Raw genomic sequence first — 10,122 nt, 5'->3', positions numbered from 1 at the left:
ATGGCCTGCGTAAATGCCATATAGAAATTCCGTGGCCAAGCAGCATTTGTGAAATTTCCACCAGGCTTCAGGTAATTTGTCGGCCTCCTCAAGCTCCTCCGTGAGCCTGGTGAGGGGAGGGGCTAAAGTGATCCCCTGCCTCTACAAGAGCCTTCAGCACCTAGGACAGGGCCCTGCACACCCAGGCTCTCGAGCCAACCCTGCTGAGAGAATGGCTGTGGAAGGGAAGCGAAGGGAAGGGAAGGGTGAAACGGCAGACTGGGAACATGTTAGAACAGAAACCGTGTGGGCTTTGGACTCACACATACCTTGAGTGGAATTGCCACTGTTACTAACACACTCTGTGCACTTTACTTAGCCTTTCTGAGCCACAGTGCCCTCATCTTTCAAAGAGGATTCGCAGTACCCACCCGAGAAGGCTGTTGCGAAGATTAAGTGAAATTAGATATAGGTAGAATATCTATAGAAAAATACACAAGACATTGGTAACAGTAGTCACTTCTGGGAAGTGGATCTGCGTGGATGGGGCACAGGAATAAGTAGAGATACTCACATTTCATGGTTTACCCTCCAGTAGTTCTGATATCGCACCCTGTGTGTGTATTACCTGTCCAAAATGATTAATGAAATATCTTAATGAGATAATATGTGAAGCAACATAACAACAACAATCAAATAGGCACTCCGTACACATTTGTTGAACTGAATTGAGTTTTACAGTGTGAAACACCGGGATGTGTTATCAAGGAAAACCACAGAGTCACTTTCAAAAAGTGACTCTGGCCTGAAGGTTTGCACACTGTTCTGTCTACAGGCAAAGGCGAAGATGTCTAACTGGGTGAGATATTTTCCAGCCCAGAAATTCTGTAGTTCAAACTCTCAGTCACAGAGGGAAACAGCATCCCAGCAGGCTCATTGTTCTACTGGGAGACCAAATCCCTGCAAGAAACATGAGATGGATAGGGATGGAGCAGGGGTGATGAGGGGGAAAGGCCATGGAGTCTGAGCAGCCTCTCGGCAGGCCCCATTCCGTCCAGAGAGGACAGGGCAGGAAGGACTCCTGGACCTGCTTCCTAGCGTTGCTCATCTAAGGCTTAGCAAGCAAGCGAGCTACCTGCCCGGCCACCCTGTGGCCCCCGAGGAAAGCTGAGAGCAGCAGGTGCAGAGCCTAAGGAGGGGAGTGGGCTTTCTCCTGTTACCTTCCAGGTATTGAGGTCCCGGACAGGACAGGGCAGCCATTCATCAACCAACACAAAGAGACACTCTCTCAGCCACACAGAGACCAGGCCAGGTCACCTCAGACACTGGGGCATAACATCAGTGGGAACTGTAGAGGCCTCTTAGAAAAAGCTTTGGACTCATAGCTAGTGGTATTGGGGGAGGGGTTGGGACAGGAGGGAAGCATTCTGTGGGATATTCTGGGGAAGAAAAGACAGAGACAGTGGCCCCAGACTCAATGAAACAAAGAGGAGGCAAATGAGATCAGAGAGGCTAGAAAAATAGGAGTAAAAAAATAGAAATCATTTATTCTGGAGGAAAAGCACCTAGAGGGAGAAAGAAGGAATGCCAAAAGCCCAGGGCTGGAATGGCCATCTTCACTCTAACGGAAGGATGTGGCTACTCTTTCTTCTGCGCTGAGTTTCCAGAGAAGGACCTGCAGTGATGGTGCTGGGTTTTAGTCTGGGACAGGGGCTAGGGGACAGGGATGTCCTGAATCTCCAACTTGGAACAGGTCACCATCCTATCCGCACCTCTGCCTCCTGTCCACACCTTGCTAATTAAGGCAGAACGCAACTACACTCCAGCCCCTGGTCAGTCTAAATACAGGAATGACTTTCATCAGAAGGGACAAAGTGCAAACTATTTCCATATTAAGCAATCAAAGGTACTTAGAGATGAGCATCACCCACAGGATTCAGAGCACCTACTGTGTGCAGTGCTCTGGATTCTGACTTGCTCCTATTACAGTCACCAGAGCATCAAATATATGCAGTTTTAATCAATGAATATGCCATGTGCCTGGCACAGCACTGGCCATCTCAAGGATACAAGAGTTCATTTCATTCATCTTTTTCTTCTTATACTTGCCAGCTAAATACTCTGGACTGTATGTAGCTTTGACTGACCGCCCATATTTCCTCAATGACAATGTCAGAACATGCCCCATCACGCCTCATATCACAAGTCCTAGGTTCCCATATCATCCATAATCCCATAGACCAGAATCCCCAAACCACTCTGCATAGCTACTAATTTATTCCCGTCTCCCACCTCTCCCCACCCTCCTAAACCTTTCCCCTGTATCCTCTGGCACTCAGTCTGCCACCAGTCAATGCCCCCCTATCCTGAAGCCCTTGCCTGAGCATCCCTTCACTGTCTCACTCTACTGACATCTGGCTGTCCCCTGAAGATACTGCCTCCTCGACAGCCCTACCTACAGGCAAAGATGAAGGGAAAAGAAAACAGTGAAGGGTGTTTTTTTCTCTTGCACCCCACGTAACTCAGGGTCTATGGAGGTGCTTCCAAATTACTTCTTCCTCCTGCAAAAACTCCAGCATCTTTGATATGAAGGGGGTTAGGCCCCATCCCTTGCTACGTTTTCGCTGTCTTCTCCACTGACTTACATGATCATACCCTAAATGTTGCCCTCACCAATACCTGCACCTCCAATAATCTCATTTCAGGCATCTCAGTCACTGATGCCTCCTACCCTTCCAATTAACTTTCTGTGGGACCCTCCTTCCAAATATTCTTTGACCTCATAGGGACCTTATCCACCAAATAAGTTTTTATTGTATTCTATGCTCTACATGTGACCACTTCTTCCTTATCGAGCTTAATCTCCATGGTTCATTACTATGATCTGTCTCTCACAAACACCCTCATCTTCCTTGCCTCTCTCCATTTGGAAACTCCCTTGTACTTATCTGGTAAAACTCCAATCCTAGTTAAATCCTGCTAGCCACCTACCCTTCACCTGTACCTAAGCAATTGAACATTACTGAAGAAAATCGCACAACCATGCCTATTGACTGGTCTCACTCGAAACTTAGGACTTTAAATCTCAAAAAAGCACTCAACTCTACCCAGCAACCTTCTACATTTCCAAGGTGTGTTCATCTTCCCTTCCTCTCAAAGGACTGTTTCATACCTCCTCCTTCTCCTCTCTCTCTTCAAACCTCCAACACTATCCCTCCATATGACTCTGCCCCATGCTTCACTGATGTAATAAATACAAAGAAATGCAGACAAATGAGAAGTACTTCATCTTCCCACCACCAAATCTGCCAACCCACCCGCATGATCTCTACTCCTGTTCTCTGCCGTCCCTGCAGTTATAAGAGATGTAGAGGCTCTGTTCTTATCTAAGGCCAATTCCCCCATGATTGCACTGGACTCCATCCACTCTTGCCATGACTTTGCTCCTAGCAATTCTCCCGTCTCTATTCCAAACCATTTGTCTTCCCTTAGATCATACCCACCAACATAAAAATATGCCTTAACATTGCCTGCCTTAAAAAAAAAAAAAAACCTTCCCTTGACCCCTACACCTTTTTTCAAGTAAGGCCCCATTTCTTTGTTATTTCATAGCAAAATTCAAAACAGTTCTCTATAATTACTCTGGACTTCTTTACTTACATCCTCTCCTCAGGTCTTTCCAGCTTGGCTTTTGTTTCCACCACCTGCTGACATCTCTCTTGTCAAGGTCAGCAGTAGCCTCCCTCTTTTATTACTATTATTTTTTTTCAACTTCTCTCCTACCAGATCCAAAGGCCAAACAAAGCCAGTCGGACTTGACATATCATCAGTCTTTGACACAATTGACCACACTCTCCTCCTTGAAACACTCTCTTCCCTTGAAACACCTCCACACCCCTCCACCCCACTGGCCACTCCCTCACCTCTCCAAAGCTTCCCTTCTCTCAGCTCTCTCTAATTCACACTCAAGGACAACTCATCTAGTCCTATGGCTTTAAAACTGCTGAGCTCCAGGTCTGCATATCCAAATCCCCACTTGACCTTTCCACTTAGTTGCTGTATTAGTTTCCTAGGGCTGCTATAAGAAAGTACCACAAACTGGGTGGCTTAAAATGAGAGAGATTTATTTTCTCACTGTTCTGAAGTCTAGAAGTCCAAAATCAAGGTCCATGGGCCATGGACCATTCCAAGGTCCATGGGCCATGCTCCCTTGGCATCTTCTAGGGGAGGACCCTTCCTTGCCACTTCTGGTTTCTGGTAGCCCCAAATGTTCCTTGGCTTGTCACAGCTTCACTCCAAATCTCTGCTTCCGTCTTCACATGGCCATGTTCCCTCTGAATCTCTGTCTTCACGTGGTGTTTTCCTCTGAGCGTGTTTGTCCCCAAATTTTCTCTTCATATAACACTAGTTATATTGGAGTAGGGCCACCCTAATGACTTCATCTTAACTTATATCTGCAAAGACCCTATTTCCAAATAAGATCATGGGTATTGGGGATTAGGATTTCGATATATTTTGGGGGGGAAAACAAAAGTCAACCCATAACAGATATTTACCAGATATTTCAAACAGGTCCACAGTGGAATTCTTGATTTCTATACCTCTTGCTTCCAAACTGTTCCTCCTCCGTTTTTCCCATATCAGTTAACAGTGCCATAAGCTCTGTCCAAACACCTAAAGAACATCCTTGATTCCTCTCTTTTCCTCACACTGTATATCTAATCCATCAGCAAGACCCGTTGCCCAAACCCAACCCTCTCTCCCTGTCTCCCCCTCCTGCCTGCTTCCACTTCTCCTTCCCACCTTGGTCTACTTTCCATCTCAACACCAGAGTGATTATTTTAAAGCATAAATCAGATCACATCCCTCCCATTTCTTAAAACCTTCCAAAGACTTCTTACCGGAATTATAATAAAATCCAAGCTTCTTAACTTGGCTTACGAGGTTTTATATGATCTGACCCCTCTTCTCTCTTTCCTACAACTCTCTGCCACACTGCCTCCTCTCTACCGCACAAGCCTCCTTCTGCCTCCCTCAAACATTCTGAGCTTCGTCCTGCCTCAGGGCTTTGCACTTGCCGTTCCTTTTGCCTGGAACACCTTTCCCCCATCTTGGCATGAAGCGCTTTTTCTCTCATTCCAGTCACATCACAAATGTCACCTCCTGAGAAAAATCCCCACTGCAACAGACACTCTCTCTCCCTTTACTCTGCCTTTTTAAATTCAGAACTTTATTCCCATCTGAGATTATTTTATTTGCTGGTTTCTGTGTTTACTACCTGATTCTCCTGTTGGACTGCAAATGTCATAAGGGCAGGGGTCTAATCTGCCTTTGTCACTGCTGAATCCCCAGCACGTACAGCAGAGCCAGTGCAGAGTAGGTGCTCCGTATTTATTAAATAAATGAATGTACTACTGTATGCCAGGCACTGTACTAGGCTCTAGGTATACAGTGATGAATGAAAAACAAAATCTGTTCCTTTTCCATGTGTTGGACAGTGACCGTCCCTCCGAGAAGCATATCACAGAGACAACCAGTTCCTGACCAACCTCTTAGCAACACAAGCTATAAGGATGGGTATGCACCCTCTCTCCAGCTAAAGAAGCTTCTGCAAACCTACACCACTCCTGAGACTTCACTGCCTCCTCATTGCAGTGGCTGACTTTGTTTTCTATTTCACAGAGAAAATTGAGGCCTAGACCAGGAGCTCCTGCCTTTACCTTCCCTCTCCTGCCTACCCTTCTGGAAAGAGTGTGGCTTTGCATTTAGGCAGGACGTGGGTGCCAGCCCTGGGTCTGTGAGAACTGGGGACAGATCACGTAACCCACGAGTCTCAGTTTCCTCGTCTGTAAAATGGTCGTAATGACACCAGCCTCATTAGCTTATCCTGAGAACTAAAGGACATCCTATGTCACATGCCTGTCTATTCATAGATGCTCATTAAATGTTTCATTTCCTTCCCAGCCCCTCTCCCCGACACCCTATGAGGTAAGTGTTATCGTTCCTGTTTGACGGATGGAGAAACTGAAGGCAAGTCTACTGCTGTTCAAGCGTGCTGTTTAATCTACCCACAGTCACACCCTGCTAAGTGGCAGACCCCAAGTGAAATCCCAGATCTCCGAATCTGGGCCCAGGGCTTCTTGCTCTGCTGCAAGAAGCAAACATAAAGACAATCTTGTGACTTTTTAATAAAGCCAAATTAATTCAATCTAAAGGATTGTCCTTCAGTCTGACATTTTGTCCTCTCTCTTCTTCTCTCCTTTAGTGTTAGAATGTCCTGCATCTTAAGACATTATTGTTGTATTTTTTTTTCCTCACTTGAAAAGAAGCCAGCTACACACACTATTACAAAACTGCCTCAAATAGGCCACGCAGGCGGCCCCTCACTCCCCTCTGGCAGAGGCGTTCGATGGGGCTGAAGGGGATAGTTTGGTTGGAGGGAGGGGGTTTAGGAATTGAGTCGAAGCTCGTTGCTGTTAACTTTGGTTTGGAAAGATTAACGGAGATTTCAGGAAGTTAGAGTCCCACCCCAGCCACCCTCTGTGACTGCGGTGTCGTACTTACACAGGCACAGACCCTCTGAGAAGGAGAACCAAGCTGCTTGGAAGTGCTGCACCCTCCCTGTAGTCCTCCTTCCCTGGCTGGTCCTAGAATGGTGTCTTCCTTTTTCCTCTGAATGTTTTCCAGCCTGTCCCATGGGGAAGATTTTGGATTTCCATGAGCAGCATAAAAATGGAGTCAGCATATTGGCCCTGGTATTTTATTTTCTTTATTCCAAGCAACCGACCCCCGGAGGTGACTGACAAGTTGGGCAAAGTGCACGGAAAGCCCGGTCTCTGTGAGCCCATAACTCCTGAGCCGCACAGACCCCTGAGGACCCCACAAGGCGGCAGAGAGCCATAAATCCAGCAAGCTGGAGGATGGGAGCTCACTGATTGCACTGGGGAAAAAGCAGGCCTATCTGATTGCTACGTGAGCTGGAGAGAGAAAAGGTGGTAACTGGAGTGCTGGAAATACAACCCCTTTGGAACAAAATGAAGCAACAGAGGGATGGCAGGGGGGACTGTGGTTTTTTCATCTGCAAAACAAAGGGGCTGCATTAGACTGCATCTAAGGCACTTTCATCACGAAATTCTGGGTTCTACTTTGTGACCAAGGTCAAGTGTGATCAAGCAGATGTAGGAGAGGTCAGGGCAGGAAAGCAGAATTGGGGGACCCAGAGAGGACAGAAGGAGGCAAGGAGGAAGAGGAGACATTGTTAACGAATTACTATCACTTTTTTTTTTTTTTTTTTGCGGTACACGGGCCTCTCACTGTTGTGGCCTCTCCCGTTGCGGAGCACAGGCTCAGGACGCGCAGGCTCAGCGGCCATGGCTCACGGGCCCAGCCGCTCTGCGGCATGTGGGATCTTCCCGGACCGGGGCACGAACCCGTGTGCCCTGAATCGGCAGGCGGTCTCTCAACCACTGCGCCACCAGGGAAGCCCCTACTATCACTTTTAATCCCCCAGATAATAAGGAAGTTAGATACAGTTATCCCCACTTTACAGGGAAGAACCCTGAGGCACAGAGGCTAAATTAATTTTCCAGGGTCACATTGCCAAGTGCTCAGGCTGGGATTCTAGCCCAGCCAGTCTGACCCAGAGCATGGAGCTCTGGGCATGGAGCTGTCTTGCCCGAGTATGTGGTGTGACCAGGAGAACACTGGAAGAAGCGTGCTTCTCCACTCTGCAAAAGAGGAATGGAAAACAGACGGCCACCAAGGAGTGGACTGTCCAAAATGTGTGCTTGTCTTCTAGAGGACAGGAGTGTGAGCGTGTGTGTGTCTGTCGGTCTGTCTATGAGGGATATGGCAGATAGAACCACAAATGATACAGGTGAAAATATTCAATAGGGATGAATGTAAACTTCTGTCCCTGGGCACAGCAACCTTATTCTATAAGAATAGGATGGGGACGTTAGGACCAAAAAACATCAAGTTAGGGGTTTCACCTGGCAGGGATCTCAAAATGAGTCACCAGTGTGGTAATGCTTCCAGAAAAGCCCACCATAGGGCTGCATCAACAGAAGGCCAGTGTCTTGAACCAGAGAGGTGAGAGCCCCCGTGCTGGGTTGAGTCCCAGACCCCTTGCTGTAAGAAGGGCAGGGATGGGCTGTGGAGAATGCAGAAAAGAACAACTGGGACCAAGATGGATGCCTAAGGAAGTGGTAAAACACTCACCAGTTGAAAGAACTAAGTGACCTTGTGCAAGTTATGCAATATATAACAGTCCCAGCTTTCTTTTAATTTATTTATTTTATTTATATTTATTTTTGGCTGCGTTAGGTCTTCGTTGCTGCGTGTGGGCTTTCTCTAGTTGCGGTGAGTGGGGCCTACTCTTTGTTGCGGTGCGCGGGCTTCTCATTGCGGTGGCTTCTCTTGTCGTGGATCATGGGCTCTAGGTGCGCAGGCTTCAGTAGTTATGGCACATGGGCTTAGTTGCTCCGCAGCATGTGGGATCTTCCTGGACCAGGGCTTGAACTCGTGTCCCCTGCACTGGCAGGTGGATTCTTTTTTTTTTTTTTTTTTGTGGTACGCGGGCCTCTCACTGTTGTGGCCTCTCCCGTTGTGGAGCACAGGCTCCGGACGCGCAGGCTCAGCGGCCATGGCTCACGGGCCCAGCTGCTTCATGGCATGTGGGATCTTCCCGGACCAGGGCACGAACCCGTGTCCCCTGCATTGGCAGGCGGACTCTCAACCACTGCACCACCAGGGAAGCCCGCAAGTGGATTCTTAACCACTGCGCCACCAGGGAAGCCCAGTCCCAGTTTTCTTATCTGTAAAGGGGTTTAACAGTAGGAGTGGCATAAAGAATAAGTGAGGTAATACATGTAAAGTGCTTAGCTCAGGGCCTGACACAATAAATGTTAGCTGCAGGAGCTGTTATTAAACACTGGGCATGCTCATCTCAGACAAGGGGAACCATCAGAGACAGGCTGGAGGGTCAAGGACAGGGGTCTCCATGTCATCAGTGTGTTCAGAGACACTAGCTTTGTGGAGCAGATGAGGCTATCCAAAGGCCTGGGGTCTTGTTTCTCACGCTCTGACATTAGCCCTGTTAAATCTCAACAGCCCATCCTTCTTTGTGGCCTGGTGAGCCCTCGTGGTGATTAAAGCAGAGAGGTGTCTAGGTAGCAGTGTTCCCTGTTTCCAGGCAGGCTGTTTGGGTGGGCAGGGCAGTGGGAGGGCAGGGGACCAGCAGGCAGCCAGTTACTTCCAGGGTCTGAGTGCCCCTCCTGTTTGCCCACTCAGCCCTTCCCACCCTGGTCTCTCCCCAGCCCCAGCCCACTGCCCCATCTCACCCTCAACTCCGCCCTCTCCACCTTCTTGCTGGGAGCAAGGACAATGTTGCTAGTCTACTCTTTGGCTAGTCCCCTGAGCCCTGGTTGAGCTTCAAGTCTCCTACTTTGGCAAGAGCGAGGCACACAGTAGGCTCATAATGGCTAGGAAGATAGAGACTGAATGCTTACGAGATGGAGATGTATGTCACAGGCTGTCGCATTGGAAACACCTATGGGATCACCTAGTTTCCTCCTTAGTCTGGATGGTTTTCTAACTTTACAGAGTGTAGGATTATTGGAAAATATTGTTAAAATGCAGATGCATGGCCCCCACCTGCCTCTTCTATTGAAATACAATCTCTTGGGTGGCTACCTGGGAAGGTCATTTGTAACCAGCTCCAGCAGGAGGTAGTCCATGCAGGTGGTCTGGGTGGATACTTGGAGAATCACTGCTCTCATTCATGACTCCTCTCTGTATTTCTTCTACATACCTGGACCCATGGGGAAACCATAGCAGCTACAAAAGGCACCATCCCCAAATGGTTCACAGTCCAGTTGGATAAAGAAGACAGCCACAGGAGCAATCAGTGCTAAGGTCCTGACTGGTGGCAACTGCTGTGAGAGTTTAGAGGAGGCAAGGTTTGAGTGGGGCAAGGACAACCAGGTACAGTTTCCTTCCCCAAGCAGCTAAGATGTGTTCCACCGTGGAGGTGCTCAGCTAGCCACACTCATGAATTCCGTATATCTAGCCTGACTTCCATCGGCTGCCCCTCCTCCCTTCAGATGGGGCCCTCTGCTCCTTGGGACATAATTACAATATCCA

Source organism: Pseudorca crassidens, chromosome 2, assembly GCF_039906515.1.
Source record: "Pseudorca crassidens isolate mPseCra1 chromosome 2, mPseCra1.hap1, whole genome shotgun sequence".
Taxonomy (NCBI): domain Eukaryota; kingdom Metazoa; phylum Chordata; class Mammalia; order Artiodactyla; family Delphinidae; genus Pseudorca; species Pseudorca crassidens.
This window is presented reverse-complemented; position numbering follows the sequence as displayed.